This window comes from Numida meleagris, chromosome Z, assembly GCF_002078875.1.
Source record: "Numida meleagris isolate 19003 breed g44 Domestic line chromosome Z, NumMel1.0, whole genome shotgun sequence".
Taxonomy (NCBI): domain Eukaryota; kingdom Metazoa; phylum Chordata; class Aves; order Galliformes; family Numididae; genus Numida; species Numida meleagris.
In genome coordinates this window covers 54411221-54417325 of record NC_034438.1, presented here as the reverse complement: position 1 = coordinate 54417325, position 6105 = coordinate 54411221, and the positions used below count along the sequence as shown (strand labels likewise).

The 6105-nt window shown below is 41.3% G+C and overlaps 1 long non-coding RNA gene across 1 annotated transcript; it reads right to left on the bottom strand.

Moving 5' to 3' along the window:
* Nucleotides 2817-5247, bottom strand: LOC110390231. Its single transcript, XR_002433646.1, has 3 exons — nt 5209-5247; nt 4422-4515; nt 2817-4252 (listed from the first exon to the last, which is right to left on the bottom strand). It is a non-coding gene; the product is annotated as an uncharacterized LOC110390231 (long non-coding RNA).

Genomic DNA, 6105 nt, shown 5'->3' with positions numbered 1-6105 from the left:
TTTACATCTTTTCATTTATGTCCTGTCTTGGCTATAGACGTAAGACTGTACTCAGAATTGACTTCAACAAGCACTTGTATGCTTCTTCTAGTGCTGAATGTGCGCACTTGCCCACTGAGTCAACATGCTTTCATAACACACAGCTTCTCTTTTGCACTCTGATTCAGAGGTGCAATCCAGCCTTTGAAGTGTTAGCTGCTCTGAATCCCACTTTCTCTACACTACTTAGTGGTAGAAGTGCTCAGAAAGGAAGCTCTTGCTTTCCAACTATAAAATGAAAAGAGGCAAAGTAAAATGTCATTTTCAGCAGGCAGCCTTTCAATGAAACAAATAACATGTACTTTTTGAAGCTGCATTTGCCAGTTGTCATGCAAGTACATGTCTGCTGATGAATTCCTCACAGTTGCTCCAGTATTGTTTGCCAGTCCCAGATGAAGGCAGTGTGAGTTTTTGAACTGTGCATCCTCTCTCCCAAGTGCACATCTATGGGATTCTGCCAAACCTACTACTGTTCAGTGGTCAGTCAAATTATACTGTGTGCATATCTGCCAGTATTTTTTCTCTTGTCCCACCACATTAGAAATGGATGTGAACTAGTTTTCTTCATGTCCAAATCTTTGGAATAAATTAAATTTAAATCATCAATCATAGAATGACTTAGGTTGGAAGGGATCTTAAAGCCCATATAGTTCCAACCCCTGCCATGGGCAGGGCTGCCACCTACTAGATCAGGCAGCCCAGGGGCCTGTCCAACCTGGCCTTGAGCAATCTCCAGGGATGGAGCATTTGGCTGGAGCAAATGTTTTTTAAGTATTTTGAGGTTTGGAAGAAAGTCCTTGTGAAACACCCTCACAGTGTAGGAGCTACTCTATATTACGACCAGAGACAGAAATGAAGATGTAAGAGAACAGTACGAAGTGAAAGCTACTATCTCTAGTCTTAGCAACATACAGATATCTCTAGATAAGAAATAGGGATACAGACTGTCTCCTCTTTGAAAAATAAATTTTCTTCTCACTGCATTACTTCTCACTGCTTTTCTGTTTATGTCACTGATCTGAGAACAAATTTAGTCTCAATTTGGAGTCAAAAGATATTCTTGCCTCTGCACTTCTCACAGGATCGTAATGATTCTCACCGTATTAAGCGTATCTATTATTATTCCAAATAACTTTTTATGCAAAACAATTTATATTACCTCAAGGACGCAAAAGAAAGACTTTCATGAAAAAGCATCCTAGTCCTCCTGGCTTTTGTATTTTTAATGAAGAGTGAATTCTTAAAGCTGAGAATTCATACATTATGGTCTGTTCTTATACTACAGTGAGGAATGCCACTGAAAGCCAGCATTTTATCTATTTCAGGGTCTCTGGACTGAACAGGATTTGCCTAGCAGAATTCTTACGTACAGCATCAACCAGCATATGCAGCAGTTCTTCATATCTGTATCAGTTCTTGCTTTTGAGCTAACACAAACAGGTGCAGTTCATATCCCAAAGCACAGTAACTTGTATGTGGAGAATAGCTTGTTCTCTGGAGCTTCAAGCTTTGTAACAAAATACAGAGTGGAAATGTCCTAAATCTAGCAACCCAAAGAATGATCAATGTCAGGTGGCAGAGTGCTATACTACTAAAGTAACATCTGTCTCATCAACTTGTCATGTTATTAAATATTACCCTGGGAATTGTAAATCTCATTTGTCCTTCTCCTTGTTCCCAGGACACTGTTACAATGACAACCTTGTTAGACCAGAGAATCTCACAGAAGAGTTTCATAGAGTATGTTCACAGAAAATGTAAATTTGAATGTAGCACTACATCTGTTTTCAGGCAGCAGTATATTGTGTCACTTGAAACTTAGGCTAAAAATCACAGTTATAATATTCATTTCCACCTCCTTGTGCAATTTTTTTTCTAGTCACTGTCCTATTTGTCTAGACATTGAAGCTACAAGGTGAAAATCCAGACAAACTCCATGACAAAAGAGTAAGCATCTTTAGGCTTCTGCCTCTGTGTTTTGACTCAGAACTGTAATTTGTAATTTGGATTTTGCTGTCTTTGCCTGTTTCAGACATTCAGTCATTTTTCTGGGAAAATTTAGATGCAGAATAAAGTGACACCAATGTGAATGCTGTGTGTGAGTAGTGCAGAGTGAGTGTTGAAATTTTTTTGGCCATGAGAGAGGTTTACTTACTGGTCTGTTTCAGCGCACTGAGGTGTGATGACACTGCTCTGATACTGTGAACGTAGCTTGAGAGTGAAAGGACTTAGCCGGCTACTGAGAAGCAGGAAAGGGAATGAGAGAGAGGTTTGGCCAAAGAAAATGTTAAAGTACTTCCATGCTTTTCCTGAAAGCTTCGAAGTGCTTCTGTTGCAAAAAAAATCTAAATTTCCAGAACTCATGCTTACTTCCCAGGGAGTAGCATGGACACGTGTTGAAGTGTGAGAAATGCTAACAAGCTGCACTAAAAAATTAAAATAAAATAATTTAAAAAGCAGCTGCCTTCTAGACTATATTGAAGATTTTGTCAGCCTTTTCTCAAAAATCTTCTCATCCGGGCTGAGTGAAAGAGTGAAATGCAACAGGAGGTACTGCCTTTAGCTTTTGCAGGTGGGCTTCTCTAGGGCTCATGGGAAGAATGATGCTTTTGCTGAGTATGTTCTGCAAAGTTCTTTATACTGATTTCAATCACCCCCAGTTTTGCTTTGGCTTTGAATTGGATTGTGTTTTGTTTGCTACAGCCAAGATCAGAAAACTGATAGTGGTCTGAAAAAAATCAAAATTAACTGAGAGTAAGCTGAAGGACAGTTGTGAAGATATTCAGAGCAAGGAGGCTGCTGGGAGTAAACAATCTAGACACCAAATTCACCTGAACAGAACAGGGGAGAACATTCTTTTGTACAGTACTAGCAAACTCTCAAGCTGCAGCTCAAAACCCTGCTTTATGTGGCAGTTCAGGAAATTCGTTATCAGAAACTCCATCCCAAATTTACTCTGCTCTATTCTGTGGATCCAGTTTTGAAGCATAAGATGAAGTCATTAATTCCTTGTAAGTTTCATTTATTTATCCATTTCAGTGAAATGACAGTGAAACACAAGGGAGTGGGATTCATGTGAAGATGTGTAATTACCTCAGAGATTCTTCCCATTTACAACAGAAATTGAAAGCTTGATTCTTTGCTGTTTTCTTGCTCTTTCCTTTCCCTTCAAATTCTCATTCATACTGTTTTATCCCAGTCCATCCAGATCTCCAGTGAACTCTTTAAGAACCAGGCCTATGTTAGCTGCCAGACTGTTAAAAGAAGCTCATTTTTCCTGCATGAATGTTTGGTCCTTACTCGAATTCAGTAGGGCTTGTATATTTTAATTAAAAGATCTTGGGCAAACCGAGCAAGTTCAGCTTTAAGTCTGTGACCATCTCACAGCAAAACCAAGGTTATTTTAGAATGAGAATCCTAAAGATTTAGCTCTTATATCACTGTTTGTTATTGGCACTGAATAGCTTATCTTGCATATGTCCATTTTCTATGTCATTGTCAGTTTCTGTCTTCTTGTAAAACTGGAAATAAAATTACATGTTGCAGGATGTTTCCAGTAAGTGATACACTATGCGAATATATCAGTGGCAAATATTTCACCTGTAGAAATTTTCATGATTACTTTAATCTCTATTCAGCAGGACATTTACACATGCTGCACTTTAGGCACACAATCTTTTCTACTTAATCTGGATGATTCACTTACTCGGATCTTGATTTCAAGCTTGCTCAGAGACTATTCTGAATGGGAGCCCCAGAAAATAAAGCAGTGTAATACAATCGGCTGAATACATCCCAGTTGAGTTAGAGCTGGGGCATGGGGCTTAGAAGTAGTCCACACTCTTCTTCAAGCACTATTTTTTCACTCCTTCTGCAGCTAGCTTGATTTCTTTCATTTTTAATTCTCTGTTTCTTTTTAGACACTGCTATGATATCTGAGTGTTTCACAATTTCATAAAGAGAAATCATAAAAAGTCTTCCTTATCCTTTCTTGAGGGTCCTCTGAAGCTCTTTGTTTCTGTGTCTGCATGTGCTCAGGAGAGTAGTGTGCTGTGTGGACATCTCAGTCTCCTCTGGAAGAGAGTCCCACGTAGCTGCAGTAGCCCCTGCAAACATTCTGCCTCCTGCAGCTGCTCTGCCCGTTCTCCATGGTGACCGTGACATTGTCCTACTTGTTGCAGAAGCCTTTCACAGTCGGAAAGAGGTCACCTCTCTGATAATGCAAAGATCAAAATTCTCATCTTATTTTGACCTGGAGCCCGTGAAGAGAACAAACACCAGGGCTGATCTGTTCTCAGCCATCTGTGTTAGCTGAGCAGATGGCCGGCTGCATAGTAAACCAGCTGTGACTGTTATAAGGGGCAGCTGCTCTGCACTCATACCTTACAGTTGATGCTATTTAGACTTGGTAGTCGAAAACATTGGATCAGTGTAGCTTAGGCTGCTTTCACAGGATGGGTGTGGCTTCTTACTAGTCTTCAGGGTACCATGAAAACAAGAAAAATAATGCAACTTTTACTCTTTCAACAAAAGGAGAGAACGCTCAAAGGCAGACTATAAGTTAGCATTGGCAACAATTTAGCTATAGAAAAGTACCAGCTTTGTTATGTGATTTTGGTAAATCATGTTTCTTGATGTTTAGGATTGCTGATAGATAAACTGAGCAAAGCTGCAGTCCAGTGCTTCACTGGAGTAGAGCAGGCAGGGTGCATGGTGCTTGAATAAAACGTGCTGTTTAAGTGGTGGATGAGATTCCCCTGGGAAGCTGTCCGTGTGAACAGAGGAATTGACCACAGTTAGCAACTCTTTAAGGACACTTTTCTTAGAGTGCAAGAGCTCTCCATCCTCAACTACGTGAAATCAAGCTGTCACGGTATTATCTAAGGGTCTGCGTCCGTGACAAGGGGAACAGGCCCGAAAGAAAAAAAAAAACGAGAAAAAGAGGAAGGAAAAAAAAAAAAAATTGCCGGCGGTAAAGGCCAGCCCCCGGGCGGTCCGGTGGCTAAAGCGGCAGAGAAGCCACGGAGCCGCAACCTAGGAAGACAAAGGGAAAGAGGGAAAAAGAAAAAAAAAAAAACAGCGGCACCAACCTGAGGAGGAACTTTACTAAATATATCAAAATGAGGCTAGTAGAATTATATTAGAGAGTTTACAGGCTGAAAATCTTACACAGTAAACTGCAGGAGCGCCACGTGCTTTCTCCACCGGGCAGGAAGGAACAGACCCCGCGTCTCCCACGCGGCTTCACCACCCCCCCCCAACGCAAAGACCCCTGGGGCGTGCACCTCCTCCCCTCCCCCTCAGAGGGCCAAAAAAGGTAGTTTGCAGTAATCAGGGAATTAACTCTTTAACTGCCCGTACCTTACATGATGTAATGATGTGGAATACCGACAACAAAAAATCACAAAACCATAACACAAGCAAAGGAGGCAGGAGACCAGTATGGCTGAACAAGGACCTCCTTGGAAAGAGATCTGAAAAATAACAAGAAGGAATTCTACAGGTACGTAGGCCAAAAGAGACAGGCAAGGGAGAATGTACCCCTTCTGATAAATGAAAAGGGAGAACTGGCAACAACTGACATGGAGAAGGCTGAGGTACTCAACAGTTTCTTTGCCTCAGTCCTCACTGGCAGTCAGACTTCCCATTTATCTCATATCTCTGAACCTCTAGGCAGGGCTTGGGGAAGCCAAATCCCTCCCATTGTAAGCAAAGAGCAACTCTGAATGTATACAAGTCTGTGGGGCCTGATGACACGCATCCCAGGGTCATGAAGGAACTTCCTGATGTAGTTGCCAAATCACTCTCCATCATACTCGAAAAGTCATGGTTGCCAGGTGAAGTCCTTGGTGACTGGAGAAAGGGAATCACAGAATTGTAGGGTTGGAAGGAACCTCTAGAGATCATCTAGTCCAACCCGCAAACATATCTCCCATTTTTAAGAGTAGAAATAAAGATCCAGGAATCTACAGGCTGGTGAGCCCCATGTCTGTGCCTGGGAAGATCATAGAAATATTAAGGTTGGAAAAGACCACTAAGGTCATAGAATCATAGAATCATAGGGGT